This window comes from Callithrix jacchus, chromosome 12, assembly GCF_049354715.1.
Source record: "Callithrix jacchus isolate 240 chromosome 12, calJac240_pri, whole genome shotgun sequence".
NCBI lineage: Eukaryota > Metazoa > Chordata > Mammalia > Primates > Cebidae > Callithrix > Callithrix jacchus.
Window position 1 is genome coordinate 75,448,557 of NC_133513.1, and position 24,275 is coordinate 75,472,831.

The 24,275-nt window shown below is 33.8% G+C and overlaps 1 protein-coding gene across 8 annotated transcripts in view; it reads left to right on the plus strand.

Moving 5' to 3' along the window:
* Nucleotides 1-24,275, plus strand: part of PCDH15 (protocadherin related 15) — a 1,854,109-nt gene that overhangs the window by 792,455 nt on the left and 1,037,379 nt on the right. For 6 of the 8 annotated variants that reach the window (XM_054243049.2, XM_078344007.1, XM_054243052.2 and 3 more), the window contains exon 1: nucleotides 11,133-11,435. The exons of the other annotated variants lie outside the window; for them this stretch is intronic. The gene's annotated coding sequence lies outside the window, so the exon portion shown is untranslated. Of the gene's footprint in view, nucleotides 1-11,132; nucleotides 11,436-24,275 lie in introns of those variants that run through there. 8 annotated transcript variants of the gene reach the window in all.

Consider the following 24,275-nt stretch of genomic DNA (forward strand, 5'->3'; position numbering starts at 1 on the left):
ATGGGCCACCTCAGCTGCACCCTTCAATCTATATAGTACATATCAAGCAATTCCACTTTTTCCTGTAATGGCATGACTTTGCTGCCTGGAGGTACTTTTGGCATCACTAGTGCAACTTTGCATGGGTCCCGTGGTGTTTTTCACATTTTTTGTATTGCATTAAACATGATGAAAATACATGAGAACCCAACGAGATTACGTTTTACTGTGATATGCAATTTACTGGGGAGATGAACTGCTGATGCAGAGATGATCCACCTCACATAGTGTTTTTAGAGGATACACACAACACTTGAGCTCACCACAATAGCAACAGGAGGTGGCTATGAAATTATTACTGTAGTACAGTATATAATGCAGTAAATTTTTTGCAGTTACAGCACCATTTTTACATTTGTTTACATTTCTCTTAACTGTGAATGGTGCCATGTACGCTCTGTGTTTGTGTGCCAAAATTTTGATAAATTTTAAATTTTTATAACAGAAGTATGTACATTTCATAGTATTAAATAATAAAATAGACTAGTAGCTACATATATTTTATGTATTTATGCTATACCTTTTTCTTAGTTATTTCAATATTTTAGGCCACACAGTTTGTGATTTTTTTTTCAACTTATCACAAAATATCCAAAAAATTATCAATACATTTATAAAAATCCACATCTAAGTGGACCTGCACAGTCCAAACCTTTATTGTCCAAGGGTCAACTGTAGTGATGTATGTTAGAATAAAGGTGAGCATTGGTGCTACTGGTACAAATGCCAAGAAAGGCATTTGATCAGAATTGGGTGACAAAGACACTATCACAGTGTTAACACTGAAATGTGTAAGATTCAAAGGAATAAACAAAATTTCCAATGTCTTGGAGTTAGCATGAAGGTCAAGAAGAAAAATGGTCTCACGTCAAATGGAAACAAGAGGAAAGACTCAGAAGCACAAACATATTTGGCCATTTATGACTAGTGTTCCATTACTGGAACGCTAAGCATGTGGGAATTGTTTATATCCTACTGTTCAACGTCAATGCCAAGGTCTGACTTCAATAATTCAAAAAATTTCAACCTCAGGTATTAACAGGTTAATGGGGAACTCTAATAATGTCTTATAGCTGATATGTAGGGTATAAAGGGAACAACAGAAAAACCTTATTCTGATGAAGAAAGGGATGACCAGACCAGAAAAGACCCTTTATGTTACAATAAGGACTTGCCATTTCGTTATTAGTTACAGGAATCACAGCATTATTTTACTTCTCTAAACTCTTCTTTCTATTCTGTAAAACAATCCCATTTTCTCACATCTCAGATTGACATGTGAGAAAGACTTCTGATTAAGTCACATCTCATTTAGAATCCATTATTGTTTTCTGAAATTCTTTAATGTCCACACTTTACATAATTTCGATATCTAGTTTCATCTGCCCTCATACTTCTTTGCAAAATCTATTTCATTCCATTAGCCTCTTGTCTACCCCTATTTTAGTGATTCTGAACACTATTTAATTAATAAAGCATGTCACAATCACTCCAGACTTATGTCCTGTTCATATGCTAATATTTCTGCTGGAAAAAATGAATTTTATTTCCAGTCTACCCTTCATACACATATTATGCCAGCTAATTTATAGATGTTCCTAAAATCTCAAATATCACAAGCTCCTGAAAAATTAACTCTATATTATAAGAAAACTTATGTATCACCATAACATTGTGTAATTTGTCCTTTATTCCTCCATTTGTTTTACAATGTTGATCTTAACAGGACCATACATTTAATGACACCAGAGACTAAATTTCCCTTGTACTAGATCCCAGAATCTGGCATAATGGGTGGCACAGAGCAAATGATGTATGCATACATGTTTATTTAAATTCATTTTAAAAAATAGTTTCACTTGTTAAGAAAGTACAGAAATGACTACACAGAGAGAAATTAAATGTGTATCTAACAGGTAAGGCTTTATGCAAAAATGTTTTCACATGATTTTTACCTAGTCTTTAAAATAACCCTTCAAGGTAGTTATAAGGAATCACAACATTATTTAACTTCTCTGAGCTCTTCTTTCTGTTCTGTAAAATGGGATATTTGCCGAACAGAATAATACTATTTTCATATTGCATTTATGCTTAAAAGAATTCTTTAGTTAGAATTCTAAGAATAATACTATTTTCATATTGCGTTTACATTTAAAAGAATTCTTTAGTTAGAAGATCATCCATAGCTTACTTTAATCAAATCTATTTTCTCAAAAATTAGCCTATGTTTTGAAAAGAAAAACATTTGATTCAGAATTCAGGTAAGTTACAAATTTACATTTTAGCTTTATTATTATGATTCTTTTTTATCAGTAGAAAAATAAAATTAGCTTTCATATTTTCAAATGGGATCCTTTGTTAATATGGTTTAGCAGAACACATTCATTGTACACTCTAGGAGCTGACACTTGTTTTAGACTTGCTTTACACTGAAATGTAGAGTAAAAATGTCAGGATCAATGCAGAAGACCTGGGGCACCATCAAGGTATCAAAGTATATGATTTATTGTGATATATTTTATTATATAAATAATGAAATCTGTTTTTCCCTTCAGAAGAGGAAATTTGTTGATGTTATGTCTAGAAAGATGTACAATATCAATATTTGGTACATTAGTAGGCAAACCAGGAAGGCACAATATTGCAAGAGGCACTCACTCCCTAATAGAAGTCTAGGCCAGGATGTTCCAGGCATCTTACTCCTGCAATAAGGAAAATTCTAGGTCACATAGCAAGCTGTAATAGTAAGAGGAATTGTTCTTTGGTATATGAGATGAAAACTAAAAAAAATAAATACAATACATGAGATAAGAATGAGAATCTGAAACTTATTACGCTTGAACATTGCACACAGACTACTTATCCCAAGAGGTCCCAAGGGTGAAAATGAAGATAATCCAGACTATGTTTATTATTGATTTTTGAAAATTAACTAGGATATCCTGAGTGCTCATTTTTGTGGGGAGCATCTTGTGGCTATTTAAAAGCAAAGCACACATTGAAAAACAGTCAACAAAAGTATCGCTTCTCAGAAGAAAGCATGTTAAATGTTTGATCAAATTGAAACCGAGAGAAGTACCTTCTCTGAATATTTAAGTTGTTTCCTCCAAAATGTAAGTTCAAGTCTTACAACTACTAATGGCTGGAGTTACACATTCTAACAGCATAGCGGGCTGAAAAATTACCTACATTTGTTCCAGTTATTCAAAGGGATTACGGTGGGAAAATTCTGGCTTGAGGAAACTAAGAATATAGTCAACTTCTTGTCCAACAAAGTATTTTTTTTTTCTATCAATGATCCAGATGATTCTGAAGAATATCTGCTTTTTTACATGCTTTGTTCATGCCGGTCTTACTATTGTGTTACCAATCCCTACAGCTTTACCTGGTACATTGTTGGCACTCAATATTGAATAAATAAACATGCAGCATTTCAGATAGTGTTTCTGTGGATTGAGGCAAAATGAGGTTTCTGAAAATGAGATAATAATACAATGTATATGCAGTGTATAATAAGTGTTCCCTTATACAGAAGACTGAATTCTCATTATATTTTTATTGCAATATATTTCCCAAGCTTATAATTTCGTACTATGTTGGCATTTAACATAGCAGTGCTAAAGATTGCAGCATCTACACAGTTTCATTGTTTGCCAGAATGCCTTTTTTGAACTCCCTCAGAACTAAGTTTTATTGATACTGTCAGAATTGTATAGGAATTACAGAGGAAATCAGTGATGTTAATAGATTGAATTTTATATTTCCTTTATTTAACCTATACATTTAAGTAAAGCCAAAATCTAGGAAGATATTACTAACAGAGAATGTTGATACAATCTAAGGGCTGGATTAAAATTGTACAAATCTATGGCAATTTTAGAATCTATCAGTTTTCCTAATAGGATAGAGCAAGATACCCTACGGTTAAGTAATTTTCAAATAATATTCATACCTTAAAAATTTGTAAAGAGTATCACTCAGTGTAATTTATACTCTCTTACTATGGCCACATAGATCTGATTTTATTGTCAAGATCAGGACGAAAACTATGGTTTCTCAGGTTGTCAGCATTAGGGTAGCTTCTTAATGCAACCTGTGTTTCTTTCTTTCCCCACCACTTAAATTCAGCCTAAATCAGCCTAAAAATGAACTTGAGTTTAAAGATATAATTTCTTGGAAGGAATCCCTGCTTCTACATTTCTACCTGTTTCCATTAACAGAAGAATTATCCTATCATATCATTTTGAGTCTGGATGACCTTGTTCCAAAATATGTGACATGGTTATCTGTTGCTATGGGAATTATGAAACTCTTTTAAAAATCAAGCTGTAAAGCAGTTACAAATTCTTTCACTCCATCAGAACATGGATTTGAAGGAAGAAATATTTATACATTTTGGAACTAGCTGAATAATTGCCAAGAAACAAATCCATTATTCTTTAGGATCCAGGTGTTGGTGGTGGCTCTAAAAGATGGCGATAGGAGCTAAAAGATGAGACTGCCTGGGTTGTTGCCTTACTTGATAGAGTACAGGTGAATAAAATGACTGCTTCTAGTCAACACCTCTTTGCTGATTTCAGTCGGCTCTGCCATGCAAGGAAGCAGCTTGCTGGGCTCAGCAGTAACTCAGACTCTGTATTCCCAGCTGTCTGTGGGCTGGGTTTGGGAATGCCTAACACGTGTGCTCCCTGTTTTTGCATAAATGACAGTTTTCCCTCAACACCCTTGTCTGAGGCTGCTTTTGGAGAAAGAGAATTTACTTAAAATGTTGCTTCAAAATGTGTTCCTTGAAGTGGTCTGAAATAGTGATTATGAGTTAAAGAGAAACCAGCATAAATAAAAAAGTGATATAATAGTCTCAGTTACAGCAAACATTGGTGATTTGTCTCATTTTATCTAAATATAATATTTAAATAATTACATCTAATGTTATGTCTGGTATAGAAAGTGCTCTGCTAATATTTGCTGAAACTGGGAACTCCAAAGAACAATAAAATTTATATAAATTTTAACATTTTAATGTTGTAAATAGAAATGATGGAAGCCATTTTAAAGTTAGTGAAATATTTTGCTGGCAATTTTTCCATAAGCTGCCAATGTAGAAAAGTGAGGAAGATAATTTTAAATCTATTCTCAGCTTATTATTTAAAGTCTAACAATGAAAGCAAATAACAGAATAATCCAATTATTACCTATTAAGTAGCTGTGTATTTGTTTATATGTGAATTTTTATACTAACATATATGTATACTTTGTACATATTTATACATAAATGTTATCAATATATTATACATTACAATATATATAAATAAGTAAACCTTGTAGGTAGTAATAATTTTAGGCTCAAGAATTCTAAATGGATAGTTTGGTAATCTTTTCTGGAACTTTCTATTAAAGGCAGTCAGACAACATAAGGCTGGCTTGAAGTTTTATTTTACTCAGTAAAGAGAAAAAAATGTTACCCAGTTCCTAGCAAATTATATGACAAGTACGATTTATAGTAGCCACTATCCTACAATATATGATATACCTCTGTTGCATGTAGCTTACAGTTATACTGAAATTCTTTTAATATTTATTTTGGTTTATTTTTGTAAATATTTTTCTCAACTAGTTTCAGAAATGTCAATTAAGTGATCAAAGTGCTTATAGTTTGATGGGGCTCATATTATTTGCTTTTCTCTGATACAATTTGTATAATTTTACATATAAAATGTTCTATAAGATTTTTAAACCAATTGAAAGTATGTTTGAATGTTCAGAATCTTCAACAACTTTACTAAATTACTATTTGTGCACATACAGCTATCATTTGCTGTCTGAGTATGATAAATACGTTAGGAATTAATTCAGCATAGCAGGCAGAATTCTAAGATGATCCCATTATCTGGGCCACTAGTATTATGTCTTATATAATCCTCTTCCTTTGAGTGTGGGAAGAAATTGTAAGTTCCTTATAACCAATAGACTAAGGCAAAGGTGATGGGATATCAGTCCTGTGATTATGTTGCAATACAGATGTAAGGTTTTATCTTGTTAGAATACATAGCTTCTCCTGGTGGCCTTGAAAAAGCAAACAGACATGTTTTAAACTTCCTATGAAGAGGTCATGTGGTAGAAGGAACTAAGGGCAGCCACTAATGCCTAAAGCAAGCCTTAGCCAAGTCGTTAAGAAGTCAAGCCAGAGCCTTCAGTCATATAGTCACCACCAAAATATTTTTCCGAACAACCTGAATTCTTCCCCAGCTGAGACTTAAGAAGAGAACTCCGACCAGCCAATACCTTGAGTAGAGCCTGTGAGAACCTGACCTGGACCTCTGACTCATGTAGACTTTGAGACAATACATGTGTGTTGCTTTAAGCTACTAAATTTTGGACAATTTGTTATACAACAGTACAAGACTAATACAACCAGCATATAAAAACTGAAATTGTGAAGAGGAAGCTTATGTAATATTTTTTTCTGTTTAAACCAATTAAACTATTTTGTAAATGTCTAAATTTTTCTCCTTAGGAAAATACCAGAAGTATCCCTAAGGCAAGTATAAAATATCTTTAAAAAATAAATATGATAAATATTTAGAAGGCATTTTACAAATGTTATCTGCACTGCTTCTCTTTAGTTTTCTTTTACAGGTTTTAAATAATTTTAGATTATATGAAATATTCAAATAATTTGACTTTATAATGCCTAATCTCACTGAAGCATAAAAATCATCCCTATTTGAAAGCCCAACAGAAATGCATAAAAATAAGTTTCTCACTCTAAATATAATACTCTTTAAGAATTATATTTTAAAAGATGATGTGAGCAGTTTAACATCTTTACATATTTTCCTAAATCACATTGTATATTTATTATACAACTATAATTTTATGAAATTAGCTGTTTCTTGGAGCATTGCCCTTAAGCTACTGTATTATTTCCCAAATTGCTTTTCTCAAATAATAGTCTGCCTGTTGGAAACTCAGCAGAGAGAAATGTTAAATGAAGATTATACTATTCTTTATCCCTCAAATTGTTGCTATAAAACAGGTAAGTGCTAGGGTTAAAAAAGTGAAAGTAGATGTTCCTGGCAAGAAACTAAGTGAACTACGTCTGCCTTGAATTCTGACCACAAAAGGATGTCAGAATAAAAAATAAAGCTGTACAACATGAAATTATGACAAAGACTTACTGGTGTAAATACAGATGACTTTCCAGTTGCCAAGTCCCTGGTTTAGGTCTTATTGTGATTATACCCAACAGCTTTGAATTTCAACTCTAAATGACTGCTGACAATTACAAGTCTAGAATGACTTGAGCCAGGCAACTTGGTGAGACAGTGCTTGTAATGACCAAGGCTATTTTGATAATACTGCAGAAGCTTTCATTCAGTAAAGTTTTAATCTGGGTTTAAAAATTGCCTTCTCTACTTCTCTTTACTTTGTAGTTCCTATTGACTCAGGGATTCAGCCCTTATCCTCTTATGTCTTGCTTTCTCAAAGACATATATTTGAGAATAATATATGAGTTAGTATTGGTTTGCTATATTTAACTTGATACTTTGAAATGCTTCCTACCAAAACACTGGAGTGTATAGCAGCCTATAAGAAATATTATATTTAGTTAATATATAAATTTGTCAGAGTAAGTCAGTGGCACAAACAGCATTTTAAGTCTCTTGCTAATGAAAGAACTAGCTTTGCACTATAGCAAACTGTTTATATACACCCACTATTAAAACATGTCAAGATTCAAAAAAACATGAAATACAGAAAAAGAAAGTTTGCATCTTTGACTAGATATTTGGTTTTTATTTTTCATTAGATACCAGTGCACAAATGAACTGGCATGAGTACGAATGTCTATGGTAATCTTCACAGCTGTGTGTAGGATGTAACTAATTTTTGGCAGACAGTAGAGCATTATGAGTTTCTATATCATTGATCTGTGGAATGTAAAAATACATTTTTATGAAAAATTCTAACAAAATTCTTATACAATTAGATGAAGATTTAGAATAACACATAAGATATATATTGTGCACCAACATGAACAAGCAAATATCTGTTAAACATATTCAAATTTATTTATTTTTGAAGGGTAAGTGAATGACAAGAAGATGGTGCTAAAAAGGAATTTAAGAAATAAAAATTCATAAAAACAAACATAAGGGAAAGATTCAGCATGGTCTTTCTGAAGTGATAATCATCAATTTATATTCATCATGGCATTGCCAGTATTTCTATATGAACATGTTCAAATGCAGTTATTAACAGGGAATGTACGTTATTTGTCTTCAAAATTAAAAATTTGACAGCTTATTTTATTTATTGCCACTTTTTAATATGTTTTATAATTAGTACTTAAAGAGCTAGATAACTATTCTGAGTTATATAATGAAATTTACATATCCATTTTTCTATTGTTGATTGACATGATTCATTTTTAAACTGTATTTTGTGACTTTTAAATTTTAAATAAAATTCTAATCATAAACATTTAAATGTTTTAAATGTTAATGTTTTCAATTTTCAAAATTTTTCTAAAGCACCTAATACAACCTCTTTTCATCTTAAACTAGACCTAATTTCATGTATCTGTGATTGACTGCTATGATTTTAAGAGCAACTCGTGTGTCAGACTTTGTGGTAGGCAGTTTACACTTCATCTCTCATGTAACAGACCACTCTGTACAAGCAGTGTGTCTAGTCCACATGGACCTCTGTAACTTTTAGAGAAAGCATCTTTAGACAAATGGTTAGTGGATAGCATGGTGTTGCCTTTGTGGAAAGAAAAAAGGCACCTCTTCCTCAGACACACCCCTAAGCCAGAGCTCAAAAGGTCACAAGCTAAGCACATGTCATTTCAGCCCACTCCTCCCCAGGCACCTTAACCCAAGACCTTGATTAAAGGTGGTAAAATGGAAGTTCAGAAAGTTAAGGGCCTCAAACTAGGATTTTACAAATGTATTAAAATTAGAATCTATCTGTCAAAAAATAGGTATTTTGTTAAAGAAAATACATATACGTACAATGAAACGTTAATGATAATTTAAACCTATATGTATTTACAGACGTGAATGTTCATATCTTTTAAGAGGAAAAAAGGAAGTTAAATGTCATAGGTAGAGTAGGATTCAATTGGACTTTATAATTCAGGGGAGGGGCAAGAATATGACACAATATTTTTTTCAAAGAAATTATCACCTCTAGTAGTAAATATTTCAGTGACTCCATTTTGCTTACTGTGTTTTCAAACTGATTAAAACTTAACCTTTATTCATCCTGCAGGTAATATTGCATTTTTCACATTTCATTAAATATAGTTTTCTGAAAATGAGATATTGTCATTTACTTTTGAAAATGAAAATCAGCTGTTGTCATTGACAAGTGTTCAATTAATAATAATTTAATTTTTTCAAAGAATGAGGAAGGGATAAAATTTTCTGCTTTTGAGCTATATTTCTAATATGTGATCAAAGTTATAATTGTCCTTACCACGAATGAGGCTGAATTGTCATTAGTAAAAACAACCACACTTAATAATTCTTAGGCTTAATGAAACAATCTTACTATACCAGCTGGTCTGTTTAATAAATGTCAATATATGGATTGTTCCACACGTGAGACATTTAGTGAAAGGAACAAAAAAAAATCTCACACAAAATATGCAGAATATTGTTTAAATATGTATTAATAAAGTTATTTTTCTTAATACATCAATTTTAAATCTAAAAATAGCAGTTCTTACAACTGTATCATGTATTATCTTATTACAAGTCCTCCCACTGAGCGACTCCCACTGATCTTTGTTTTTAAGGAAGCAAGTAATTTAGTTTGTTTCAGTGGTACATAAAATAAAAACAAATGGGTTCCACTTGAAGGCTCAAGGGGTTCATTTATAATTATCTGATTTACTTCTACAGGTTTTAATGCTTAAAATTTATAACATTTGGCTCACCTCAGGTTATTTCCATGTTCTTGAAGATTTCTCCCCCAGCTCTGGAAAACTGAGCCAGCAAAACACAGTTTTAGATGAGATGTTATTCTCTGCAAGCATTCGTGTATAAATATGGCAACATTTCTGGAGGCATGGTGTGTTTTTTCTTCTTAAATAGAATTAATGTATCATCCTAGTAAATAATCTACCTTGTTCATTAAGAAAACATATGTTAAGGGGATTTTGTCTGTGTTACTCTTCACCTGTCATTTTAAACCAACCTCAGTGTATTTGCTCTGTCACAGTCACTAAAATATGTTCTTAAATTGCTTTTGTTTCGAGATCCTTCCTTCTCATATGCTCAGGTAAACACATGGGTAAAATTTAATATGGAATTGAAATAAATACTATGCAGGATAAACTCCTTAAGAAATGTAACTGTGATTTATAAGACATAATTGTATTTTACTAGTTTACTTGCCCATCTGTTAAACTTCGTTTTGCAGACTTCATACATTACGATATTTAAGAAATATGCTATAAAATTTTTATAATATATTTCTTCATGCTATCCTTATATGGTACCAGTCACGGGTGTTTGTAAAAATCTTAAATATGCTTTTGGCTTCTATGGAATCTGCGAAGTTGTAAAATTGGTTGTTTTGTTTTTATGCCCAAAGATGTGGAGGGCTTGATATAAGAGGGTAGATTTAACGAGAGTGAGTGAGAGAGAAAGAGAGAGGGAGAGAGTAAAAGAGAGAGAGAAACAGAATGATAAAAGAAGCTTAAGAGATTATTTTGTCTTGTCAACAATATTGTTATTGAATGTAAGCTGCTAAACTTCTTAGTACAGATGAAGTAAAACAGTAAAAACAGCCAGACAAAACAGAACAGAGAATCATCAGACAGGCTGATGAACTCAGTAAAATAAAGCAACCAGCACCGATGATCAGTGGACATCAATTTGTCTTTTGGGCTGTAGCACCTGCTACTAATTGGTGCAAAGAGCTCACCAGTCAGTGTGCGGTTTAGCGCACTCAGCTGCCTCCTGTATGTGCTGCGAGAAGCAAGATAGCTAATTGCTGTTGCTTCAGTGCCAGTGAATCAACGTGCTGAGCTAATAGCGACAGATAGAGGGCAGACAGATTCCTGCTAGCAGCTTAGAGCTAGTTGCTTGTGATAACTAAGGCAGGTGGCATACATCTCAGAACGTGGAGAATGATGGTATGCTTTCTGGGTTAACATGTTGAAGTTTTTTGCTTTTTACGAAATTTTTCTAGTAATGTTTTCTTGATGATGTGAGAGTGGATATCAGTGCCTCACAGAAACAAGACGTGGAACATGTGAATGAATCGTTTGGAACTAGATTATGAGCATTGGTTCTTTTCAAAGGGATGTGCAAGAGGCAGCCTTGGCAAGAAAACTTGCTGCATAATCTTCCATGGACTAAAGATGAAACTTTAAACCGCAAGTAAGTTTTCCCCCTGCCCTTCTCTTATTTTGTTCCAATTTAAGACAGCAGTGAACCACAGAGAAAGTTAAGATGTTCTTTCAGTACAATGATCTCTGTCATGATGCTACCTTCTGTCATGCTTGTTCAAAGAATAGAGTAGTAATGATGTGCAAGTGGTTATTTGCTGAAGGAGTGAACACAGCTGCCTGTGCTTTGATTCTTCCTGATTACAGTCTTGTATTGTAACTTTCTTTAGATGACAATGTAATCTTTGCAAAGACACAAGCTTTTGAATTATAACTCTGGGTTGTCATTTAAAATAATTTTTAATCCTCAACCACTTTGTCTGCTTCCCTCTCCGTGACAAAATATAGAAACATGGTATCAGAATTGACATGTTTGGTTTTTGTGTGTGCAAATATTGATGACTTGTTTTATGAGTGGCAGTTGCTGGAGGTTATAGTTGGTAGTTGAGTTAACGTAGCTGCCTATGCATCACAATGAGCAGTATTACTTTTTATATTTTGTGAGTAAACTGATATTTTTATTACGGATGTTTTAGTGTATTAGAAGATATACTTCTTTTTGAAAGTGGGAGCATTAACCATTTAGAATTTGAATCTAGGTCAACTTTATCCTTATAATACAAAATTAAGGCTAGACAGTATTAACAGCTTGCCCATTTTGTGATGGGGCCTTTACTTTAAAACCATACTTTGGTAGCTGTGGCATAGTGGGCCCTGAGTAACAAGTTTCAGGTTCAGTCTGTTGGTGCGTTGTGTCTCTAGTACACACAGATGGCCGTCGATTTCACGGAATTGTAGCACGTATGCAGAAAGTCATTGTTAACTAGAGTATAATATGATGGCTTCCTATAAGGTTAACTCCAAGTCATATTCATTTGCTTTCACAAAAGAGCCAATTGTCAAATCTAGTAACCCAATACTTAGGTTATTGTGTTGCTTAACATTAGAGAAACAAAATCTGTAGAAGTGGCAGATTTTGAGCACAAAAAGATTCCTGTGTTTTGTGCAGCAGGTATGAAGCTTTTTTATACATGCTTATGCGAACTTTTTTTCCCCATGAAAAATTGGCTTTACTATTAGTTTCTTTAGTTTGCTTAATTTGTGGCTAAGCATGAGTGAGTGAGTGTAACTGTACATGTGCATCTTCAAGTTTCAGCAACTTGATCCCCTTGACAGTGGACTCATTCTCCTATGAAATAAAAGTGCAATTTAATGGGTGCCCAATTCCACTGAGTTGGAACCTCCTAACCCCTCAGCTGTTCCAATTATGTGCAGAGCAGGGAATGTGAATCCCTTCAACCTTGTGGCAAAAAATTACCCCTAAACATAATCATTAAGGGACCTGAACAGGTCAGAGTTTGTGCTACCTATGCGACAGCAGCTTCTCTGGAAAATTATGGCATTAAGTTTTGAATATTATTTACAAAGAGATTTAAATAAAACTTTGATTTTCTAGAAAATTTTTAAAATGAGAGTATGTCATTAATATTATTTGATTAGGATCTGAACTATAAATTGGCTTTTATAAACACTAATAATTATGCTTTTAAAAAAGTCCTTAGTGAAAGATAAATGTCCCTTATAACTTTGTTCTTAATTTGTTCACATTTAAATTTTGCATAGTATGTGTTGTGTCTTTTTATTATCCAACTTTAACAGCATATAAGCAGACAGAAATTGGTTTTTATGCCACTTGCAAAAATTCTCCAATATTTGACTCACAGCTTATATTTGAAATTAAAGGCAAAAGGTAATTATTTTTTATCAAAGAGAATCACCATTATTATCTGATCACAAAACCTATGTCAGGCAAATACATGTTGAGTAATTAATGATTCCTTTGTGCTATCACTTTATCATGAGGGCTTTTGCTCCCTAGGTAAATTATGAGACTTTTCAATAATAGTAAAATGCAAAACCAAAACTTAAAATGTAATTCCCTAAATGTGACCACTTTATTAGGGTAGATGAGAGTACTCCCACTTTCTGGAAATGTGCAGATGCAATTTCAGACCATAGGAATACTTTTTCTACTTAAATGGTGTAAAACAATAGTTTTTCATAAACCAGCTGTTATATCATCTTTTTTCTAACACAGAAGCCCCCTGTATACATTTACATTTTAATTGAATCCCTAACGCTGGGAGAAATACATGGTTTTAAGTTTCACCCAGGATCTCTACCCAGGGAAAAAGTTTGCAGAAATAATAATCCAAACAAATAATCTAACACAGAAGCACCGCCCCCCCCCGTATACATTTACATTTTTATTGTAGCCTTAACACTGGGAGAAATACATAGTTTTAAGTTTCACCCAGAATCTCAACCCATGGAAAATTTGAAGAAATAATAATCTAAACAAAGAGATCACACTACTTCATAAAATGATCATGTTTATTATCTAAAAGTTTAATTTTACTTCAGACTCGATTTGAAGAGTGGGTTTTATTTATATTTTTTCATTTTTTAGAAGAGTTCTTCTTAGTATCGGGATCACTTGTGAACTAAAGCCATTTTATCATTCTATGTAGCTGTGGTTTTCACATGCAAAAGACTATACCATTATAATATTGAAAAGATAGTTTTACTTGTCAGGGATGGCATCCAAAAACTGTTTCAGTTACTCTCAACTAAAACTTTGTTCGAAGTTAGATACATTTCTTTTTGTAATGGGATTTTGTTGTTGCTGTTAACACTAGTATGACAGAATATGGATTCAAAACTAACAATGACCTGTGGGGCTTCATGTATTAGTTTCAGAGTCAAATATCACAGAGTTGCATCTAAGGATATTAGAAGAAAGTGTGGCAACTCATTAATGCTTATAGTCAATTTTGAGTGAGGAAAATAAAGCTAATGTGAGTATATTTTGGCCAGATTATGTTCTCTTGATAGAGTCGCTGTACAAATTCCAAAGTTGAAAAACACTCAGAAACTGTAACATTTATTTAAATTGAATACTGGAACCACTGAGGTGGAAATGGTGACAAGACCCGAGAATATACACAGAAATTCCTAATGCACATATTCTTTGCATGTATGGATGTCAGGGGCATTGTCAGGGGTAATTTTGAAGGAGAGAATGACCAGCTTGACCTTAAAGTACAATTTCCACCTGTGATGTATAAAATGAAGTGTGAGACTTGGAAGAATATGCAGAAATATGTGACTTAGTCTCAGCTTAAAAATAAGTCACATTGAATAAGATGGACACACCTCCTGAATCCCCCTACACAAGTGCACTATTTATTAACATAAGGAGCATAGAAACATCAAATTCTGGCCCAAGGACAATTATTTTCCTTGAGAACCTCAGCACACACCCTAAACATTTGTTTCTCAGCATCCACATTTAGAATACACAGTTTATAAATTAAGCCAGGAAATGAATAAGAAACCTGTAAATTGCTAAATAATTTAAAATAGAATTAATTCTTTTAATCTTCTACCAATTACTAAGATTATCGTGTGTGTGTGTGTGTGTGTGTGTCTGTCTGTGTGTGTGTGTGTATCAATAACAGCAACAAAATATTTTCCACCTAAAGACTGAAGGCTTCTGAGCACTGTAATGGACAAATTTCTTTTTATCTCATAAGTTGTTTAAGGTTGCACTCATCCTTAAATATCAGATCATGGCTATTGAGGCTATAAATGTAAGAGGCAAAAGCAGTCATTATTTCAAGAAACTAAAGAAAATGAAGCATTTCTTTCCTTCAAGCTGGTAAATGGAAAAGTTCAAAGCTTGTTTATTGTGCTCCTTGATGGATAAGAAATTGATAGGAGGTGTAACTTTCTGTATGGCTTTTAGAGTGTAAGCATTCTCAGGCCATGGCAGATGTGTAGTTCCTATTACTTTGAAAAGTCATTTATTCTCATGCCTAGTGAAAGGGCAAGTTTCAGATAGAATTAAGCACTGTTTCCTGACTGGGGGAGGACAGCGGTGTGTGCGATGAAGTACATCATTCAAAAGGAAGCCCAGCTAATGAATGCTCTCCCTGTTGTTTTCATGGAGGTGTCAGAATGAGCCTTTTCTGATTCGGCATCACTGAATCATTATGGAAATGCAAATTGTTTATCCAAGGACAGTGACTTTTCTTTTTGCTTTATCATTTAAGGAACTTACTTCTTCAACTTTGCAGCACACCACTGGAATCCAGAGAAGGGTCGTTAGAACTGGATGAGAGGTTTTTATTACTTTAGAACCTTATATCTGTCTGAGAGACAGAGATAGACACAGATAAGTCGCAGAGAGATATTCACAGATTATACAAACTCAAAGAGACGTACAGGGATAGTCACACAAAGAAAATGAGAGAGACTCACAAGGAAAAATATAATGAAAGAGAGAGACAAAGATAAGGAAAAGAAAAAGGGAACAGAAAGAGAAACTAAGATTATACAGTTAGAAAAGAACAGAAAGAGAAGTGGAAACAGGTTTAGAAAGAGAGAAAGGTAGAAGGTGGAAAGACAGGCAAGAAAAACACAGGGTCAAGAAAGAAATAGATTGACAAAGAACAAATAATAAACAAAATGAAAAAGTATAGAGATAGGGAAAGAGATATATAGAGAGAAAGTCAGAGAGGTAGAGACAGAAAGGGAGACAGAGTCAGGCATACATACAGATGACAGGAAGGTAGATAAATATATAGATATATAGATACCTAGATGATTGATAGATGATAGGTCAGTAGGTAGGTACATAAGTAAATAGATATATAGATAATGTAGAAAGTCAGAGGAGAAAGCCTGTAATCCAAGCATGGAGAATGAAATCGAATGTGCATATATAATACAGAGGTTTTGAGGTGGGTCTTCTAGTTTTAATAACTGTTGCTATAGAGAATTGCTGGTAAAGAAAATAATACAGAACCAGACGGAATTGAGCTTTAATTCTATTCCACTCGCTTACCAGCAAGGAGCAAGTTGTTTTTCTGAGCCTTGGTTTCTGTCTGTAAAGAGTGATAAAATGATGTAATTTACATATATAAAGCACCCAGGCACAGGACCTGAACCCAAGGTATGTCTCAGTAACTGGAGATTGATACTTATATCATCATCATCATCCTTGACATCAACATCATTATTTAGGTAGAATTCTCAAAAGCAAAAGCACTAGCTTCAGAGAAGGCAGCAGAGGTCAATTCGAATCCTTGTCCCTTCAACCCTTATTCTGCATAAAACATAGGAAGTCATTTAATATTAATAAACTATAGTTATCTCACCTGTAAAACTCAGGTATTTTTTTCTGTCTCATAGTATTGCTCTGTTAATTAATGAAAAAGGCATATTTCATTTGAGGCTTTGCACAACGTATTTTAGCAATTCCACTAACTAGCTCAGTGTCCAGAATTTAGTAAGTACTCAATAAATATTTAATGAAAGAATACATATTTACTCTGAATATTACTTTCCAAGGAGTAAGGGAAAGCTGAAATGATGTTTTGGTGTTTTAATATGAAACATTGCAGTGAAACAATCAATTTCCTCCTGTCCGCTTTGCAGAGAATGGTGGTATTGATTTGCAGAATTACAAGAAAAGATGTCTCCCTGCTGTCCATCCTACTTTCTTAAAGCCAACTGAAATAATATTTTTGAGAATAGATATTTATCTTGTCCTGGTGGTGATTTGGTTATTTTTTGAAATTACTTAATATAAAGACTAGTTATGGAAGAGAGAGGTGGTAGGAATTTTGAAAAAGTAAGTGGATGTTTATAGTACGATGAGTAAAGATTGACTAGGGCCAAGGAAAAGTGAACAATTAAGTTGAGAAAAAAAGCACAAAACTAAGAAGTGTGGAGAATGTTATGTGAAACACATATACTTTTTTTCTGAATTTCAAGAGGTGGGAGAAAATATCATTAAAAAGAATGTATATGGTTTGTAAGTGAAATGTTCAATATGAAAGCACTAAGGCTATACCTTGCTATAAGGCAGATTATGAAAAAATAAAGCAATTTGAGAGAAAGTATTCAAATTTTGATTTTCAATTTTACGTTATGTTAAAAATTTGAACTTCAACAATTTTTGAATTTTAAAATTCAGAACTCCTTTCACTGAACATGTTATTACTAATGCTTGACTACATTTTTTTTAAAAAAAGCAATTTAGGAATGGATGCAAGAGTTTGGTTTGAAAGTTTATTATCCTACTTTCTTTGATGTGTTGTTGAATTTATCTTATAAATGATTGAAGAAAAAAAAATTGGTTTCCTCTGTGTACCAGGAGCTATGAATTGTGCTTTTAAATCTGCCATCTATTTAACCACTACTAGATAGGTGATATAGAACAGATTTCACATCTCTGATTAATTTTACTTCTAAATATGTCTGCATGAATTCCTTCATTTAAGAGCTGTTGAAAGTCTGTTAACCTTACATTCCATCTGAAACAGTGAGCATGAAATAAAATACTTCATTTTGAAACATTAGCTATAGTTGCATTTGTGTGCTATATTTAAAAAAAAATGACAGCAAAAATTTCAGGCATCTTTACAAGGTTTATTAAAAACCTTTCACTCAAGAAAATTTTTTGAATAGTATACATTATATGAATTATACACTGAGTTTTGAATAGCATACATCATATAAATTATTAGTTTGTATTTGTAAATCAGGGTTAAGGATAGAATAATATTCAACCAAGCTTCAGATAATAAGGTTTCATTTTAACAAATGAGGTTTTCTCAAATAACTTTTTAGAGGTGGTAACTTGAATGGAAGATATTGTATAATTGAGAAAATGCCAAAGCAAAGAGCATTGCTGTGTATTTATGAAATACAATGTACGCTTAGTAAATAGTGGCCATTTTGATGTAGATTATATTTTTGATATATATATTTGATAAATATATTTTTTGATATAAGACACAGACTTATACTGCCTCATTGCCTCTGGGTGGATGTATAAAATCTAAATATATATATCAAAATATATACTTGACATATTTATTTGATATATATTATATATATATATATATGCGCCATATATGTCAAAGCAGTTTCTTAGAATTCATGATGACTTTAATCAAAGAAATAGCTGTGCATTGTTTTAAAAAAAAACATTAAATTTTGAATATAATGAAAAAAATAAAGAACATGTTCCTAACCCATTAGTTAAATTTCCATACCAAACTTTGTTAAACTTTTTTTGGGGGTGTTTCTTATTTTATTTATTCATATATTTTTACTTAAAGTAAAAAAATTTTATTTTAAGTTCTGGGACACATGTGCAGAATGTGCAGGTTTGTCATGTAGGTATACGTGTGCCATGGTGGTTTTCTGTACCCATCACACCATCATCTACATTAGATATTTCTCCTAATGCTATTTCTCCCCAGCCCCCCAACCCCTGACAGACCCTCATGTATCATATTTCCCTCCCTGTATCCATCTGTTCTCATTGTTTAACTCCCACATATGAGTGAGAACATGTGGTGCTTGGTTTTCTGTTCTTGCGTTATATTTCTAAATAATATGCCTTTGATGTTATCTTTTGATGTATTGATTCTAGGTATTGTTTACTTCCTATATACTACTTAACATTTGGTTACCTTATATCATCAGCACAGTTTTTATCATACCACAAGTTCCAAGCACAGTAATATATCACAAATTCTGACTGCTTTACTACAGTATGCAAAAATAGTTCATGATTTTATTTTCCAATTTTTTGTTTTTCTATGGTTAATTTATGGCTTTTCAGCTTACTTTACAGAACGCGTATCTTTAATTTTTTGAGACATTCCACAGATCATGATAGTTAATAAATTATTCTAAGTCTTCAGAAATGCTGTCCACTAAATTCCAATGTTTTTCAGAATGGCAGTCCTCCTTTCTGTGGTTTTAAGACACAAACTTATACTGCCTTATTGCCTCTGGGAGACGTATAAAATCAACTTCCCTCTTGTATCCCAGAGCCACCAGAGATATTGAAAATAGAGGGTTGAATTGCAATGCTGTTTTGCTGCAGAATGGGAGTGGATGCTCAGCTACTCGATATCCCTGACACCAAGGGTGGGGATAAAGCACAATGCTAAATAGCTTAGCCTTGCAACACAGTTTTCAGTCTCATTGATGCCCAGGTGGGGATGAAGACTCAGTTCCACTGAGCCCACTGGCATTGGGTGGTGGTGGTGTCATGGAGTAGCGAAGTGAAGCCTACAACTGACAATCTCAGCCTCATACTGCCTCTTTAATTAAGTCTGCTTGGTACTGGGTTGGAATAGAGGCTCACTTAGCTCACCTGATGGTCCAGGTGGAGGATTCTGCTGACAGCATGATATGGGTAGAAGTTGGGAGTGGGGGACTCAGAGTACATCCTCCTTCTTTTTGGTGGTGAATGAGATATAGTATTCCACTGTGCTAGTGCTCAAACTGGCTATATTACTGTATCAGGGTTCTCTAGAGATACAGAATTAATAGGAAATTAGATAGATAATAAATAGGTTACCTATTTGTCTATCTGTAGCTAGATAGACAAGAAATTGTCCTAAGCAATCACAGAGAATGAGAAGTCCCTAGATCTGCAGTCAGTAAGCTGGAGATCCAAGAAAACTGATGGTGTTGATCCAGTCCAAGTTCAAGTCTGATGGTTAAAGACTCATGTCCCAGGTCAAAGACAAGTAGGGGGAGTAACTTTTGTTCTGCTTGGGCCTTCAGCGGTTTAGATAAAGCCCATCCACACTTGGGTAGTCAATCTGCTTTACTCAATTTACCAATTCGAATGTTAATGTCATTCAGAATCACCTTTACAGACACACTCAGAATGTTTACCCAGGTATTTGGGCACCTTATCGCACAGTCAAGTTGACACATAAAACCTATTCATCACAACTCCCAAAGTGGATGAATTTAGTGGCAGCTACCTGCCTTCTCAGAAGCAAGGTTGTCATTTGAGAAAAATCTGCTTCCTACTTGACCTTGCCGAAGCCAAGTAAGATAGACATGGTGCAGCTTTTCCCTTGGTATTTGGCTGGAGTAGGCAAGTATTGCCCAAAACTTTGTCTGTTTTTAGGCCACCCTTTTTCTAGACCTATAGCTAGAGTAAATATATTTTTCTTAGAGCTTTTTAGGCCTGCATCTCTTTGACACTCCCTGTTGGAGCCCTGCCACAGATATATGGGCCAGAATAAGGAATCCCAGACGGCTTACTCTGCCATGTTGTTACTTCAGCTTTTAGATCTCTAGCCAGTCCATCTTCTTTCTACTTCTTCTTCCATGCTTATTGTGTCATGTATAGTTGCATTGTAGCAAGAGGGGCTACTTAATGAAATCAGAAGTCTTCCTAATGCACGTTGTAAAAGTGTTACTCTACCTGCTCTGTGGAAATAGTTAACAGGTAGATGAGAGGAGAAACAAGGAATTAAGGGGCCAAAGCAATAATATAGGCACACAAAAAAGTGATGGCTCAGCCTAAGGTATTAGCAGTGCAGCGGTCAGAAGTGATTTTGACTCTAAATACATTTTCAAAGATAGAATCAGCATAACGTATTGATGGCTCAAATGTGAGATATGAAGTAAAGAGAGAGATTGAATGACTTCAAGAGTTTTAGAATTGTGGCTGAGATGGGAAGACTAACATGAGTTTAGAAAGGCAAATTGTGATTCAATTTTTAAACGTTATGTTTGAGATCAGTATATTACCTACAAATTAGATAATCCTGAAGGTTTAGAGCTTAGAAGAGAAGTTGGGCTGGATATAAATTTTAAGAAAAGAAGTCTGTGGACCTTAAATCTTAAGAAAAGAAGAGGTAAAGATTTGTAGGGGACCTTGATTCTATAAAGTATTAGATTCACAGGTTTGAATTCAAATTCAAGCTTAGTGACACATTGAGTGAATTATTGATGCAATTTTACTCTCTCTACTACAATCTTGCTTCTACCTTTACTATTTTTTCTGAGATGCCCCATATCAGTTGTCACCAATGACTTCTAAATTCAGTGGAAGATTTGGCATAATCTTCATTACTTGACATCGCTGACTATTACATCATATTTCTTTTCTTTTAAGAAAAGAAAAGCTCTGGGCCCTTGAAAACTTATAAGGATAGATTGTATTAAATACTATCAATGATTCCAGAAAGACAGGAACTGATAAATAATTATTGATTTCAAAATGGAGGTCATTAGTAAACATAAAAAACAGTTCAGATGCTGTATCAAAATTGAAAGATAATTGGCCTAGGAGTATTTTGGTTGTTATTGTTATTATTTTTATTTGTGGGTCTCAATATTTTTTCTCAAGAGCTCATTCTTATTCTCTAAGTCATTTGCTTTTTAAAAATTATATTTTCTCATCTTTGTGATGATATTTATTATAACCATGTTTATCTTAAAGCAGTTTTATTTGGCTGCCTCTCTCTTATTTCCTCTCTCCATTCCCACATTTCATTTTTTTATTCTGGTTTACTTTTCATTTTTTGGGTTTCAGGTTTTATTCAAAGAAACTGATTAATCCTGCTCCTTCATTCACATTAAATAATTTTTTAGTTGAGTATGTAGGCCATGGAAAGACATATGTCTTCACATGTAATTGTCTAATGTTTATTATTTTTCATGTAACTCTCTGAGGGTGAATTTTATGTCAACAGGATCTTGGGGCTGGGATAATGAATTGCGACACATGGCTTCCAAGCCCACCCAGAGGGTTTGTTAACCTAGACAACTTTCTGGGGAAAAAAAAATAAGCAGCCTGCAAAGAAGGTCTCATGAGTTAAGATTGGATGGGACATGGCACATGTGACTTCTTCTAACTTGCCTTTGTCTAGAACTCAGTCACATGGCCAATGTTGACTGGAAGTTGAGACATGTAGTTTTGCTGTGCTCCTAAAAGATGAGGGAAATACACACACATACATATGTAAATATGTATGTGTGTGTATTTTTAATCGATAGTTGTCTGTGTCACTTTTTGCCGGGCACTGAAATGCTCTTTGGAAATCTTCAGAACAGAGCTTGTCAGCAGATGGACATTCCTGTATTCAAGCAAAAAGTTAGCCTTCAGTTCTTTGACTTAAAGTCTGGAGGCTCTGTGACAATTTCTCCAGAAAATAGTCTTTTAGCTATGGGCAAGGAGAAGACTTAGGAAAAATTGCTCAAAATGTGGGGAAGGGTCCCTCTAATTTACCTATACCTTTATTTAATATTTTAACTGATACCACCGATCTTCATTGATTTTCATGCTACCCTTATTTGTTAAGCTTGTCATATGTTCTCCAGAGTCAATTTGCTAGTATATGTTATCCAAACTCACCCAATTTTGCCATTTGTATGTTATTTTCTGTATTCTGCTTTAAATAATTATGATCTTCCATCTACTTTCAAACGTTAAGAAACTTGCTGAATCACATCTTTTCTTTTATCACTTTTCTATCCTTGTGGTTTAACACATTTAGAAAATTTTTAACTGAGCTATGCAAAAGAAAACAAATAAGTACTTTTGGTCAATCTAAAATCTTCCCCCTGCCCCCCCGAGACAGAGTTTCGCTCTTGTTACCCAGGCTGGAGTGCAATGGCGCAATCTTGGCTCACCACAACCTCTGCCTCCTGGATTCAGGCAATTCTCCTGCCTCAGCCTCCTGAGTAGCTGGGATTACAGGCACGCACCACCATGCCCAGCTAATTTTTTGTATTTTTAGTAGAGACGGGGTTTCACCATGTTGACCAGGATGGTCTCGATATCTTTACCTCGTGATCCACCCGCCTCAGTCTCCCAAAAGTGCTGGGATTACAGGTGTGAGCCACCGCGCCTGGAATCTAAAATCTTAAACTCACACATATGCACTTCAAAATTAAGAAAAGGTGATTTGTGGGATGACTGATTTCTAAATAGTTGCTTTTAAACATGGAATTTAAATATCAATATGCTTATTAAATATCTTAATATCAAGATATCATACATATGTTAAGTTTTGTTGTAAAAGAGAGATTATGATTGTACTATAGAAATTTTTGCTTTGGAACCTAAGTATATGTCAATTACTTGTCACAGAATTATATTTGCAGCTATTAAGTCAGTGAAGCCTCTGTCTTTTGCTTGAAGCACACACACACACACACATACACACACACACACACACACACAAACATACACCACACATGGCCAGGCTAACTATCACACACTCATCTCCACTGCAGTGCAATTTAAAATTGAACATAGATGTTGAGGACATAGCAGGAAAAGAATAAGCTGTTACACAACTCATCAGGAAATTCTCTCTCCTGCAGCTTCTCAGCAAGTCATAGTGTGAAAATTTAACAAGGGACAAAATAGAAACAAGATTTTTGGGTAACTCATAGTATTCACACAGAGTATGTCTTTAGGGATTTTTCTTTTTGTTTTTGCTTTGGTTTTGGTCATATCAAAGACATTCTTATAAATGTTACAATATATCTTGGTTGTCAAATGAATTTTAAATATGTATGCTTTGAAAGCCTTTCACTACGTTAGATGTGCTTATGTTTTCTCATTGAAAAAAATCAGTTACAATTTCTGAGACATTGAATGTTGCCTCTTATCCTGTGTAGTTAGTATTATTCTTCTGGGGAATATAAATATCATCTTTGAAAGTTTCACATAGGAAATGACCAAGTTTCTAAAGGACCTTGTTCTATAAAGAATTAGATTCATAGGTTTGAATTCAACTTCAAAGTCAGTGACCCATTGAGTAAATTATTAATGCAGTTTTACTCTCTCTACTGCAATCTTGCTCCTACCTTTACCATTTTTCTGAGATGCCCTATACCACTTGTCATCAACGAGTTGCTAAATTCAGTGGAAGATTTGACCCATCTGCATTATTTGATATTGCTGACTATTACCTCATCTTAACAT